Source organism: Eucyclogobius newberryi, unplaced genomic scaffold (assembly GCF_026437365.1).
Source record: "Eucyclogobius newberryi isolate DKJ021-1_F unplaced genomic scaffold, fEucNew1.0.hap1 SCAF_3, whole genome shotgun sequence".
Classification (NCBI taxonomy): domain Eukaryota; kingdom Metazoa; phylum Chordata; class Actinopteri; order Gobiiformes; family Gobiidae; genus Eucyclogobius; species Eucyclogobius newberryi.
In genome coordinates, this window is record NW_027315945.1 from 38,337,842 (window position 1) to 38,352,684 (window position 14,843).

The 14,843-nt window shown below is 52.8% G+C and overlaps 1 pseudogene; it reads right to left on the reverse strand.

Annotated features, from left to right (window-relative positions):
- Nucleotides 1-3,007: 3,007 nt before the first annotated feature.
- On the reverse strand, nucleotides 3,008-11,265 carry LOC140374595 (G-protein coupled receptor family C group 6 member A-like; annotated as a pseudogene).
- Between the last annotated feature and the right edge of the window lie 3,578 nt (nucleotides 11,266-14,843).

A 14,843-nucleotide genomic window follows, 5' to 3' on the forward strand; every position in this document is an offset into this window, starting at 1 on the left:
CTGAAGGTCTGAGGGTCTGCTGTGGGTCTGAAGGTCTGAGGGTCTGAAGGTCTGAGGAACTGAGGGTCTGAAGGTCTGAGGAACTGAAGGTCTGAATGTCTGAGGTTCTGCTGTGGGTCTGAAGGTCTGAGGGTCTGAAGGTCTGAGGGTCTGAAGGTCTGAGGGTCTGAAGTGTCTGAGGGTCTGATGGTCTGAAGGTCTGAGGGTCTGAAGGTCTGAGGGTCTGCTGAGGGTCTGAAGGTCTGAGGGTCTGCTGTGGGTCTGAAGGTCTGAACGTCTGAGGGTCTGAGGGTCTGAAGGTCTGAGGGTCTGAAGGTCTGAGGGTCTGAAGGTCTGAGGGTCTGCTGTGGGTCTGAAGGTCTGAGGGTCTGAGGGTCTGAAGGTCTGAGGGTCTGAAGGTCTGAGGGTCTGAAGGTCTGAAGAAGGTCTGAGGGTCTGAAGAAGGTCTGAGAGTCTGAGGAACTGAGGGTCTGAAGGTCTGAGGGTCTGAGGAACTGAAGGTCTGAGGGTCTGAATGTCTGAGGGTCTGCTGTGGGTCTGAAGGTCTGAGGGTCTGAAGGTCTGAAGAAGGTCTGAGGGTCTGAAGGTCTGAGGCTCTGAGGGTCTGAAGAAGGTCTGAGGGTCTGAAGAAGGTCTGAGAGTCTGAGGAACTGAGGGTCTGAGGGTCTGAGGAACTGAAGGTCTGAGGGTCTGAATGTCTGAGGGTCTGCTGTGGGTCTGAAGGTCTGACGGTCTGAATGTCTGAGGGTCTGCTGAGGGTCTGAAGGTCTGAGGGTCTGAGGATCTGAAGGTCTGAGGAACTGAGGGTCTGAAGGTCTGAGGAACTGAGGGTCTGAAGGTCTGAGGAACTGAGGGTCTGAAGGTCTGAGGGTCTGAAGGTCTGAGGGTCTGAAGGTCTGAGGGTCTGAAGTGTCTGAGGGTCTGATGGTCTGAAGGTCTGAGGGTCTGAAAGTCTGAGGGTCTGAAGGTCTGAGGGTCTGCTGTGGGTCTGAAGGTCTGAGGGTCTGAAGGTCTGAGGGTCTGCTGTGGGTCTGAAGGTCTGAACGTCTGAGGGTCTGAGGGTCTGAAGGTCTGAGGGTCTGAGGGTCTGAAGGTCTGAGGGTCTGAAGGTCTGAGGGTCTGCTGGGGGTCTGAAGGTCTGAGGGTCTGAGGGTCTGAAGGTCTGAGGGTCTGAAGGTCTGAGGGTCTGAAGGTCTGAGGGTCTGCTGTGGGTCTGAAGGTCTGATGGTCTGAAGGTCTGAGGGTCTGCTGTGGGTCTGAGGGTCTGAAGGTCTGAGGGTCTGAATGTCTGAGGGTCTGCTGTGGGTCTGAAGGTCTGAGGGTCTGAATGTCTGAGGGTCTGCTGAGGGTCTGAAGGTCTGAGGGTCTGAGGATCTGAAGGTCTGAGGAACTGAGGGTCTGAAGGTCTGAGGAACTGAGGGTCTGAAGGTCTGAGGAACTGAGGGTCTGAAGGTCTGAGGAACTGAAGGTCTGAATGTCTGAGGTTCTGCTGTGGGTCTGAAGGTCTGATGGTCTGAAGGTCTGAGGGTCTGAAAGTCTGAGGGTCTGAAGGTCTGAGGGTCTGCTGTGGGTCTGAAGGTCTGAACGTCTGAGGGTCTGAAGGTCTGAGGGTCTGAAGGTCTGAGGGTCTGCTGTGGGTCTGAAGGTCTGAACGTCTGAGGGTCTGAAGGTCTGAGGGTCTGAGGGTCTGAAGGTCTGAGGGTCTGAAGGTCTGAGGGTCTGCTGTGGGTCTGAAGGTCTGAGGGTCTGAGGGTCTGAAGGTCTGAGGGTCTGAAGGTCTGAGGGTCTGAAGGTCTGAGGGTCTGCTGTGGGTCTGAAGGTCTGATGGTCTGAAGGTCTGAGGGTCTGCTGTGGGTCTGAAGGTCTGAGGGTCTGAAGGTCTGAGGGTCTGAAGGTCTGAGGGTCTGAAGTGTCTGAGGGTCTGATGGTCTGAAGGTCTGAGGGTCTGAAGGTCTGAGGGTCTGCTGAGGGTCTGAAGGTCTGAGGGTCTGCTGTGGGTCTGAAGGTCTGAACGTCTGAGGGTCTGAGGGTCTGAAGGTCTGAGGGTCTGAAGGTCTGAGGGTCTGAAGGTCTGAGGGTCTGCTGTGGGTCTGAAGGTCTGAGGGTCTGAGGGTCTGAAGGTCTGAGGGTCTGAAGGTCTGAGGGTCTGAAGGTCTGAGGGTCTGAAGGTCTGTGGGTCTGAAGGTCTGAGGGTCTGAGGGTCTGAAGGTCTGAGGGTCTGAAGGTCTGAGGGTCTGCTGTGGGTCTGAAGGTCTGAAGGTCTGAGGAACTGAGGGTCTGAAGGTCTGAGGGTCTGAAGGTCTGAGGGTCTGCTGTGGGTCTGAGGGTCTGAAGGTCTGAGGAACTGAGGGTCTGAAGGTCTGAGGAACTGAAGGTCTGAATGTCTGAGGTTCTGCTGTGGGTCTGAAGGTCTGAGGGTCTGAAGGTCTGAGGGTCTGAAGGTCTGAGGGTCTGAAGTGTCTGAGGGTCTGATGGTCTGAAGGTCTGAGGGTCTGAAGGTCTGAGGGTCTGCTGAGGGTCTGAAGGTCTGAGGGTCTGCTGTGGTTCTGAAGGTCTGAACGTCTGAGGGTCTGAAGGTCTGAGGGTCTGAAGGTCTGAGGGTCTGAAGGTCTGAGGGTCTGCTGTGGGTCTGAAGGTCTGATGGTCTGAGGGTCTGCTGTGGGTCTGATGGTCTGAAGGTCTGAGGGTCTGAGGGTCTGAAGGTCTGAAGGTCTGAGGAACAGAGGGTCTGAAGAAGGTCTGAAGAAGGTCTGAAGGTCTGAAAGTTTGTTTGTTTATTTGTTTGTTTGTGCTTTCATCACCAGAACCTTACGTCACTGCATTTACTTCATGTGACGAGTTTGTAACAGAAAACATTCATGAACTGTAATAACAACAATAATTTATTTTATTTCAAACAAGAGGCGGAGCTATGGAATCATCCAAACCGTTGTTGATAAGAAGCACAAATAGAATGTTAATAATTCAAAATAAAGTCATTATCACTTCTATTTATAATAATGGCAATATGTTTCTCAAAGTCAAACTAGAACAAAGTCTTCTTCAAACACTGGAGCTTCTTCTCAGGCTCCGTCCTCGTCTCAGCTCTGGAGTCACATGTTTCATTTCTACACCGAACGACTCCGACTCCGCCCCGGCGACGCCCGAACCCTCCGAGGTCGACACGGACGCGGCGCTCTTACTCGTGTACTCGTAGAGCGTCTCCCTGAACGCGCTCAGAGTGTTCTTGTCCTTCTTGAAGAGCATGACGTAGCATTTGGGGAAGAAATGGCAGCTGAGGATCCCGTAGTTGGAGATCAAGATCACGACCATTTCGACGGCGGGAAGGTAAACCCCGGACGTGGTGACGTAGATCGGGATGAAGAGCAGCCAGGAAATGAGGTAGAGCAGCATGCTGAACGTGATGAACCACGCCTCGTTGTACTGGTGCGGCAGCTTGCGGCATTTGAACGTGCAGACGAAGCACACGAGTGCTAGCAGCGCGATGTAGCCTAGCATGGCGCAGAACGCGAGGTAGGAGCCCTCATGGCAGTCCTGGAGCAGCGTGGTGCTCTGGTTCACCACGCGCTTCTCAGGACGAGCCAGCAGACGCACGTGGCGACCTGGACGGCGAGGCACGCGGCGACGACGGCGTACGGCCGGAAGAGTTTGCGCAGCGCGGCTTGCAGCGCCGGGTTGAACTGGAACACGAGCAGGATCTGAAGGGTTTTGACGAGAATTCAGGCCACGCAGACGGTGAAGCTGACGCCGAAGAGCACTTGTCGGGCTTTGCATTGCAGGCAGTGGGGTCGGCCGACGAAGAGCAAGGCGCTAACGAAGCTAACGATGAGCGAGTAGAGGATGACCTGGCTCAAAGGGCCCCCCGGCGGCGCGCACGATGGGGGTTTGGCGTCGGTGAAAAAACAGCGCGGACATGAGGAGCGCCAGGACGATTCCCAGAGCGCAGAACGTGACCAGGACGATGGCGAAGCCGTTGTCCCAGCAGAAGAAGAGCATTTGTTTGGGGATGCAGGCCACGCTGCCCCCTGGTGACCACTCACTGTCGGTGTCGCAGCTCAAGCACTGGTCCATGTCTGGAAGAGAGAGAGCGTGATAGTCGTGATCAGACGCCAGACTAAACAACACATGGTGATTTTTAGACCTGGTTCAGAAAAGTTCTGAGTGTTTAAGACCAGATGTTCTATTCTAGACTAGGCCTGATAGTTCAAGACCTGGTTTAGTCCAGGTTTAGTCCTGGTTTAGATCCTGGTTTAGTCCTTGTTTAGTCCAGGTTTAGTCCTGGTTTAGTCCTGGTTTAGATCCTGGTTTAGTCCTTGTTTAGTCCTGGTTTAGATCCTGGTTTAGATCCTGGTTTAGACCCTTGTGTTGTTGAGATATTTGTACTTGTCTGAACACAACAGAATCGTCATAGAGAACAGGTTGGTGCCCCGTTACGTTCTGAATTATCCTCGTACGTTGGCGCTCGCTGCGCTTTGACAGAAAAGTGACTGAGTGCAGCTTTACCCCGACGCGGGCGCTCACCCGTGCAGCTTCACCCCGACGCAGGCGCTCACCCGTGCAGCTTCACCCCGAGGCGGGCGCTCACCCGTGCAGCTTCACCCCGAGGCGGGCGCTCACCCGTGCAGCTTCGCCCCGAGGCGGACGCTCACCCGTGCAGCTTCGCCCTGAGGCGGGCGCTCACCCGTGCAGCTTCGCCCCGAGGCGGGCGCTCACCCGTGCGGCTTCACCCGGAGGCGGGCGCTCACCCGTGCAGCTACACCCCGAGGCGGGCGCTCACCTGTGCAGCTTCACCCCGAGGCGGGCGCTCACCCGTGCAGCTTCACCCGGAGGCGGGCGCTCACCCGTGCAGCTACACCCCGAGGCGGGCGCTCACCCGTGCAGCTTCACCCGGAGGCGGGCGCTCACCCGTGCAGCTTCACCCCGAGGCGGGCGCTCACCCGTGCAGCTTCGCCCCGAGGCGGACGCTCACCCGTGCAGCTTCGCCCTGAGGCGGGCGCTCACCCGTGCAGCTTCGCCCCGAGGCGGGCGCTCACCCGTGCGGCTTCACCCGGAGGCGGGCGCTCACCCGTGCAGCTACACCCCGAGGCGGGCGCTCACCTGTGCAGCTTCACCCCGAGGCGGGCGCTCACCCGTGCAGCTTCACCCGGAGGCGGGCGCTCACCCGTGCAGCTACACCCCGAGGCGGGCGCTCACCCGTGCAGCTTCACCCGGAGGCGGGCGCTCACCCGTGCAGCTACACCCCGAGGCGGGCGCTCACCCGTGCAGCTACACCCCGAGGCGGGCGCTCACCCGTGCAGCTACACCCCGAGGCGGGCGCTCACCCGTGCAGCTTCACCCCGAGGCGGGCGCTCACCTGTGCAGCTTTACCCCGAGGCGGGCGCTCACCCATGCGGCTTCACCCGGAGGCGGGCGCTCACCCGTGCAGCTACACCCGGAGGCGGGCGCTCACCCGTGCTGTTGGAGAAGTAGTTCTCGGTGCAGTTGATGCATTTGTAGCAGCAGGTGTGTTGTCCTTCTTGAACTGTCCTGGAGCGCAGTGAGAGGAACATCTGGAGACGACGCCCTGCGAGAAGAGACGAAAGATTTCGAAAGACGAAAGAGACTTCCATCACCATCACCAGACGAGTTTGAAAGGAGCTGGAGCCCCTGAAAGCTCCAGGATGACTCTGAACGCCCCTGAACGCCCAAGGACGCTCCTGAATGATCCAGGACGCTCCAGGACGCTCCAGGACGCTCACCTCGAGTGCCCAGAGGCGGTTGTTGGCGCTGCGTCCGCTGTAGGTGAAGCTGCTGTTCTGCGGGTGGTCCTCGGCCACAGTCTTGCGGGCGTCGGCCCCGGGACCCCAGACGCTCACGTCGTAGCCCAGATTGACGTCTCCTCGTCGGTCAAACTTGTACTTCGTCCCCTCGAGCTCGAACTCCTCCATCCACAAGGCTTTGAGCAGCTACGCACGGACACAAGCCAAATGGTAAAAGAGCGATTCATCAGCTCGAATATCATTCTCATTTGTATAATTATGTTCTTTCTCTAGATTTCTGCAAAATTAGATAAGAAAATGGAGGCTAGTAATGAGTTATATTGCCTCAGTTATATTTACTTTTGTACTTTTAGGTGTTTTTGTTTAAAATTTAGACTTCCAACTTTTGATCCACAAGGGAAAGTATTTGGAAACAGTTCTCACATTGCTTATTGGTAACGGGATTTTAAATTTCAAAAAGAGCATAAAAAATGTGGTTAAATTAGGTACAAATATACAGATAAATAAGTTGAATAAAATGAGAATATATATCTACATTTTAGAGGAAATGTTATGTTCTTTTTGTCTCTTTCCTTGTGACAATGTTTGACGCTAAAACAAGTCTAAACGTACTTTCCAAAGACAGAACGTTGGGAGCAGCGGCGTCCGTACCTGCCACGGTTGCACGGCGCCCGGCGTTTTGCAGTTGTGGAGGCGGCACATTCTGACCGCGCCGTGAGCGACGGCGAGCACGGCCATCTCCACGCTGAACACGGCGTCGCTGTGAGCCTCGGGACGCCCCTCCACGGATGCGCCTGGGAGTTTGGAGTGTAATGATCAGAAGGCTTGTCAGTCTAACAGTCCACGCCCGGAATGTTCCGCTGTTTGGCACGACATGGATTACCGTATTTTACGATATTATTCGTTATTTTCACACTGACAACCACAAGAGGGCGCTCTAGGCTCTAAGCGACGCAGAAGAAGAATCTGCACTTCCTCTTCCTCTGGAGTTTGTGGAGTTGTTTAGAAGTGACACAGAGGAAGAAGAATTCAATGGATTTAGTGATTTGGGGTAAAACTGATGCTTTGGTAAACTTGTTAGCATGTTCTTTATGCTATAGTTATCTGAATAACTGTTCATATGTTACGTTAACATACCAGACACTTACCACAGTTCTGTCTGTGCCTCATGTAGCTGAAGGTGTTAGCGTTAGCATGTTAGCATACGTACACCTATTCACCATGTTCTCTCATCTGTTATTATTTTAGGCCGTGGCTGCAGAGCCGCGGCGCGGTCAAATTGCCGCGCAGTTTCAGGGACCGCGGCATTTCCCTTATAGCCCGTTATAGCCTCATGGCTAACCCTAACCCTAACCCTTAACCCTAACCCTTAACCTTAACCCTAACCTTAAAGGTGGAATGGACGATTTTTTTCAGCAAATTTTGTATCATATTTCCTCGTGGCGTGGATAAATCATTTGTCCTGCCACGTATCAATCATAAAACGCACCTGTCGCTCACCTGCAGCCGCGTGCGGTTCGTCCCCACGTTTCCACGTGCCTAAGCGCATGGATCTATCATAATATAGTTCCCTCAGTGTACGGGGCAAAATGAAGACGGAGAAAGACAGTTCGAGCTGACGCAGAAGTGGACAGAAATCTACGGGAGACGAGAGATGTGATGCGCTGCGTTGCGCTAATAAACAAAAGCACGTGTGTGTTGTATCGGTCCACACGGGGGAGGGCGCATGCGCACTTCCGCCTGCGTTCTCAAATCGCCGAAAAATCTTCCACACCGCCTTTAACCCTAACCTTAACCCTAACCTTAACCCTAACCTTAACCCTAACCTTAACCCTAACCTTAACCCTAACCCTAACCTTAACCTTAACCCTAACCCTAGCCTTAACCTTAACCCTAACCTTAACCTTAACCCTAACCTTAACCCTAACCTTAACCCTAACCTTAACCCTAACCCTAACCTTAACCTTAACCCTAACCCTAGCCTTAACCTTAACCCTAACCTTAACCTTAACCCTAACCTTAACCCTAACCTTAACCCTAACCCTAACCCTAACCTTAACCCTAACCCTAACCTTAAACCTAACCCTAACCTTAACCCTAACCTTAACCCTAATTATGCTAGGAAGCTAACGGAATTCAAATCATTATTTTTCTCTACCTTTTTCCGCCTTTAAACATCTTGTAGAACCTCCTCAGCGCCGGACTACTCTCGGCGCCCTCCCTCACCCCAGACGCTTCCCCTCCAGACGGGAAGACCTGCTCGGCGTTCCCCGTTTTGAAGTGGAACCCGACGACGTGCCCGATCTCCCCCGCGTCCTCCAGGCGCATCGACGACCAGCCGTCGCTGGCGATCCAGACCTGTCTCATGGCGTCAACGCCATCCCCCGCCGCCAGCGTTTGCCGCTTCAGCTCCTCGAAAAGGTACGCCATGAGGGTCGGTTGGGCGAAGGAGACGATCACGCGGACTTTGGGGTTGTTGTAGATGGTGAGGGCGGTTTGCCGGATCGCCGCATGGACGTTTTGGTGGGTGATCGACCCCGGGAGGACGGACTTGAACGTGACGCAGATATGGCGGCCGGAGGCCTGCGACAGGAAGTTGTCGAGAGCCGAGCGGCCGTAGTCGCCGTCGGTGGTGACCACTCCCACCCAGCTCCAGCGGAACGCGGAGAGCAGGCGCGCCATGGCCCCCGTCTGGTGCTCGTCGTTCGGGATCGTGCGCAGAAAGGCGGGGAAACGAGACTTGTCGCTCAAAATGGCCGCCGTGGAGGAGTAGCTGATCTGAGGAAGACAAATTAGAGTTATTAAAATACTGCCTGTATTTCTAACGAACGTCTTATCATTAGAAACGTGAACAAAGCCAGAGCTACAAACACAGGCGTGTCTCTAAAAGATTGTTTTGAAGTCTTGTTGAAACGTGGCGCTGATGTTGCTTCACTTCTCCTCTGCACATGCTCAATTAGGGCTTCACTTCTCTGCACATGCTCAGTTAGGGCTCCTCCTCTGCACATGCTCATTTAGGGCTTCACTTCTCTGCACATGCTCAGTCAGGGCTTCTTCACTGCACATGCTCAGTTAGGGCTTATTCTCTAAACATGCTCAGTTAGAGCTTCTCTTCTCAGCAACCACAGTTTCTCCCATATTTAGCATCCCGACAGAGCACTTTGACATGAAGAAACGAGTCACATTCTTCCAACAGAATTTCCTCCAAACATGTGACTTTGTGAAGTACATACATTTCCCTGTCTTCGCCGTCAAAACAAAACCCACCTTCTTGCTGCGATCACGTCGTGGATTTGATCGTCTTCATGTGGACAAACCTGCGGGATCATCCGGAGCGTGAGCTGTTGCGCGATGGCGATGGAGATCTCAGAGTGCGAAGCTACGATCAGCACCATGACAGGCCGCCGCCCCCTTCCTGCGGGGAACAAGGACACGGGTCAGACTCGCGGGGAACAAGGACACGGGTCAGACTCGCGGTGGAACAAGGACACGGGTCAGACTCGTGGGGAACATGGACACGGGTCAGACTCGCGGTGGAACAAGGACACAGGTCAGACTCGCGGTGGAACAAGGACACGGGTCAGACTCGCGGTGGAACAAGGACACGGGTCAGACTCGCGGTGGAACAAGGACACGGGTCAGACTCGTGGGGAACATGGACACGGGTCAGACTCGCGGTGGAACAAGGACACAGGTCAGACTCGCGGTGGAACAAGGACACGGGTCAGACTCGCGGTGGAACAAGGACACGGGTCAGACTCGCGGTGGAACAAGGACACGGGTCAGACTCGCGGTGGAACAAGGACACGGGTCAGACTCGCGGGGAACATGGACACGGGTCAGACTCACGGGGAACAAGGACACGGGTCAGACTCACGGGGAACAAGGACACGGGTCAGACTCACGGGGAACAAGGACACGGGTCAGACTCACGGTGGAACAAGGACACGGGTCAGACTCGCGGTGGAACAAGGACACGGGTCAGACTCGCGGTGGAACAAGGACACGGGTCAGACTCGCGGTGGAACAAGGACACGGGTCAGACTCGCGGTGGAACAAGGACACGGGTCAGACTCGTGGGGAACATGGACACGGGTCAGACTCGCGGTGGAACAAGGACACAGGTCAGACTCGCGGTGGAACAAGGACACGGGTCAGACTCGCGGTGGAACAAGGACACGGGTCAGACTCGCGGTGGAACAAGGACACGGGTCAGACTCGCGGTGGAACAAGGACACGGGTCAGACTCGCGGTGGAACAAGGACACGGGTCAGACTCGTGGGGAACATGGACACGGGTCAGACTCGCGGTGGAACAAGGACACAGGTCAGACTCGCGGTGGAACAAGGACACGGGTCAGACTCGCGGTGGAACAAGGACACGGGTCAGACTCGCGGTGGAACAAGGACACGGGTCAGACTCGCGGTGGAACAAGGACACGGGTCAGACTCGCGGTGGAACAAGGACACGGGTCAGACTCGCGGGGAACATGGACACGGGTCAGACTCGCGGGGAACATGGACACGGGTCAGACTCACGGGGAACAAGGACACGGGTCAGACTCACGGGGAACAAGGACACGGGTCAGACTCACGGGGAACAAGGACACAGGTCAGAGTCGCGGTTGAACAAGGACACGGGTCAGACTCGCGGTGGAACAAGGACACGGGTCAGACTCGCGGTGGAACAAGGACACGGGTCAGACTCGCGGTGGAACAAGGACACGGGTCAGACTCGCGGTGGAACAAGGACACGGGTCAGACTCGCGTGGAACAAGGGCACACACTGCAGTACCTGTGCCCGTTGCGTTGGCGGCGTCGGGGCCCGCACAGTCCTCCTCGTCTCGCGTGAACTCCCGCACGGCCCTGAGCGCGGTGCCCACGTCGGAGCACGAGTCCTTGATCCACAGGCCCAGGGTCAGGTTGGCGTCAGCCATGAGCGCCGCGGCGTTCGCCCGCCGCACGGCGTCCACCATCGCCAACGCCTGGGCCACGCCTCGGTCCAGACGCCTGAGACACAGAAAGAGTCGGCGCGTTATGATGAAGCGTGACGAAAACAACACGACATCATCAGCGCGGGAAAGAAACAAAGCACCAAAGTAAAGTAAAAGCACCAAAGTAAAGTAAAAGCACCAAAGTAAAAGCACCAAAGTAAAGTAAAAGCAGCAAAGTAAAGTAAAAGAACTAAGTAAAAGCAGCAAAGTAAAGTAAAAGCAGTAAAGTAAAAGCACCAAAGTAAAAGCAGCAAAGTAAAGTATAGTGCTTTTCAGCTGCGATTGTACCGCCAACCTGCGGGCCAGTGGATCTGACCGCTCTGACCGAGCGGGGAGTCGAACCGCCGACCTTTGGATCAGAAGACGAGCGCGCGCGCCCCGCGCGCGGCAGCCGTGGATTCTTTAGCTAAACAGCCCTAAACAGAATCCCATTCATTTCCTATGGTAGTGCTAAACTACTACGGATGTAATATACTTTTGGCCAGCGGCGGCGCTGTGGCGAGAGCGCGCCATGTTTGAATGCAGAGTGACGTCATTCATTCAATGTGACCGGGACAAGTTTAGCACTAGATCTGCTCCTGTTTTCACCTTCTTATGGACATTTTACTGCCCCAGAACACTCGTATTTTGTGGCATTTATAACGGGCATTTGAGGACGTTTTCAGGTAAAGTTCGTCTTGTGTTTTGCACTTTTGAAACTGTGTTTTTAGTCACGTAAAATCACTGCTACTTCCATGTCTCTGTTGAACAACTAACGCGACTTTTCTGTCAGTTTTGTGTGATATTCAGCCCTGTTAAGTTAAACTTTATTACATTTAAAGGTTTGCAGTTGTGCAGTTTTATTTAAGGTGTAATATTACGTGATCTGTGTGTTGTGTTGTCTCTTATTGTGCATAAAAGTAGTTGTAGCATCAACAATTCATCACAAGTAAGAGAGACTTTGTTTGTCCCACAATGGGGGAAATGCCTTCACTTAATGTTAATGTGGAGGACATTCCACAACTGTTACCTAGCAACAGACTGTAAACAAGAGCCAAAATCCATATGAATGACTCAACAATTATGTTGATTATGTTGTTCCTCTCTCCTGTCCTGTCCTCTGTCCTTTCCTCTCTCCTGTCCTCCTCTCCCCTGTCCTCCTCTCCCCCATCCTCCTCTGCCCTGTCCTCCACTATCCTGCCCTCCTCTGTCCTTTCCTCTGTCCTTTCCTCTGTCCTGTCCTCTCTCCTGTCCTCCTCTCCCCCGTACTCCTCTGCCCCGTACTCCTCTGCCCTGTCCTCCTCTCTCCTGCCCTCCTCTGTCCTGTCCTCCACTATCCTGCCCTCCTCTGTCCTGTCCTCCACTATCCTGTCCTCCTCTGTCCCGTCCTCCTCTGTCCCGTCCTCCTCTGTCCCGTCCTCCTCTGTCCTGTCCTCCTCTGTCCTGTCTTCCTCTGTCCTGTCCTCCTCTGTCCTGTCCTCCTCTCTCCTGCCCTCCTCTGTCCCGTCCTCTGTCCCACCCACTCGTGTCCCCACCAGCTCTCCTCGTGAGCCCTTGGGTGAGTATAACTACATAAATCATGTGTTCTTGGTTTGTGTGGAGTCACACAGAGTCACACCGTGTAGAGGAGCAGTCACTTCTGTTTCATTTCATGTCTTTTCCTTTAGTAGTGGCTGAAGAGGACGCGCTGGAGAGGACAATGTTCAGCATCTCCGTCCAATCAACACGTGGATGTGTGTAATGTGTCTGTAACGCTTTAGCTCCATTTTGGATGTACCATGTGTTAAAAAGGTTTGTCTTTTATTCCAGCCGTGTCTGCACCAGTCGCTGCTGAGCTCCATCATCCTCAGGTTTACAGAAGTTCACACAAAGATGTCCTGCCATGAAAGACACTTTGGGACACGTTCTGTCCTGTGCATGAGTTCAGTTGTTCCTGACCCTGTTCAGGTCCTGCTCTGAATTCATGCATCTGTGATGAGAGTAAGTCATATTATCTGGTGTTCAATATGAATGAGTGAGAGCTTCTTCTGCTCATTCACACTAACATTGCTAAATAAAACAGCAATATAAACTTACTTATGATATAAACAACAGGTCAAATGTAAGTGTGCGTTGTTACTAACGGCTAAATATGACTCATTATTCGTCTTCTTCTCTTACAGCAGCTGCACAGTCCAAACAGACTGTTCTGGAGGAACCACAGGATGTAAGAGCTTTTACTTGTTGCTTATTCACTGTAAGATCAAAGTTGATCAAACGTATCATACATTTCTTTCCTCTCTTCAGCTGCTGCAGATGTGCTGCCCCTTAAGCCTCCAGTGCCACTTCCACAGGAGCTGAGGTTTGTTCTGGCCGAGTCTGGAAGTACTTCAGCTCCAGGTCTGACATTTTAATAGAATAATCTAAACAAACATAAACCTATATTGTGGTGTTTTAGTTGTTTCAGATGCAGCTCGTCCCACACATTCTGCATCTGATGCTCCTGGAGAAGAGAGAACCCAAAGTGAGTGAGCTCCATGTGTGTCTGTGTCTGTCTCAGTCAAACGATCACAGAGTGAACAGATGAATGCTTCATGCTCCATGTGTGTCTGTCTCAGTCAAACCATCACAGAGTGAACAGATGAATGCTTCATGCTCCATGTGTGTCTGTCTCAGTCAAACCATCACAGAGTGAACAGATGAATGCTTCATGCTGACTGTAGTTTGACAGCCAGTGCAGTGGTTCTAAATGTGTGTCATGTCTTGTATTTCACGTGTTGCTTATCACTAAAACATTCATCTGTTTTGTTCTGTAGTTCCTCCTCCAGTGAAGCTTCAGCCGCAGTCGTCACAACAGGCCGCCTCCACCTCCACTGCCCCTGAGCCAATCCCAACAGCGCGCTACACCCGACCACAAAACTACATATTTATCATTACATCATCATCACATCAGATTATTAAATGCCACATCTTCACTCAACATCAGCCCGAAAAACTGGAGCAAACACAGACACTCTGGCAGCACCACCACAACTCTGCCTGTTGTCACCATGACAACTGTCGTCACCACGACGACTGCCGTCACCACGACGACTGTCGTCACCACGACACCTGCCACAGTGAAGCCTCCTCCTCAGACCATCACCTCGCCTCCTACAGTTCTGACCATCACCGTCTCTTTCTCAGGACGCCCTGAGCAGCAGCAGCAGCCCTGAAGAAACACCACCTTTAAGGACTTTGTGGACACAGAGTTCTTCCAGAGGGAGCTGGAGGCCACAAGACAGAGAGAGGAGGAAAGGAAGCAACAGAAGAGGAAGAGAGAGGAGTCACCTGCCCCAGGGAGAACGTGCAGGTTCTGCAAACTGGTGCTGAAGCAGGCCCTCACAGTCCTCACATCCACACATACTTCCCTGGACTGTATATATCTGTATATTTATTGTAAATACTACTGTCAAGTAATGAATGCTGTCTGAATTGTAAATAAATGAAACTTAATATTTCTGGTATTTCCCTGTCAATAAATATTCTTAAAAGTATATGTTATTGTGTTTTCTTATATAATAATACAATAATATTCCATACATGATTGAGATATCATATCATTAATAATATGAGTAAATGTTTTATTTCTCTGCAGAACATAAACTGAACACAATAGTACAGTTCAGTGCTGCAGTGTTAGAGATGTGATAGTGTGACCTCTGACCCCTGCGGACTAAACTCCCTGTTTCTGACCCACTCCAAGTTTATTCATGCAGAAGATGTGACGTGGGTTAATCTCTTAAGGTGAAGCAGAAATCACTTTTTGTGATCAATTTGTGATTTTATTAATATTGCAAATCAGTCCCAGCAGCTGCATGTGAGTCCTTCTCATGATCTGACCTTTAACAAGTGCAAACTGACACACCAACTCATAAACTTTATACATTTAAAGTTTGAACTTATAAACTTCATATATTTAAAGTTTTGATCCTTTGAAACGTTCCTCTTCTTCTGGGCACAGCAGGATTTGAACTCTGGTCTCTTGAGATGAATTTGTGAACAACACGAATCTCTGCATTCTGATTGGTTGGCCTTCATCACAGTGGCACATGGCACACAGGCTCATTCTGATTGGCTGACGCTCTATGCCC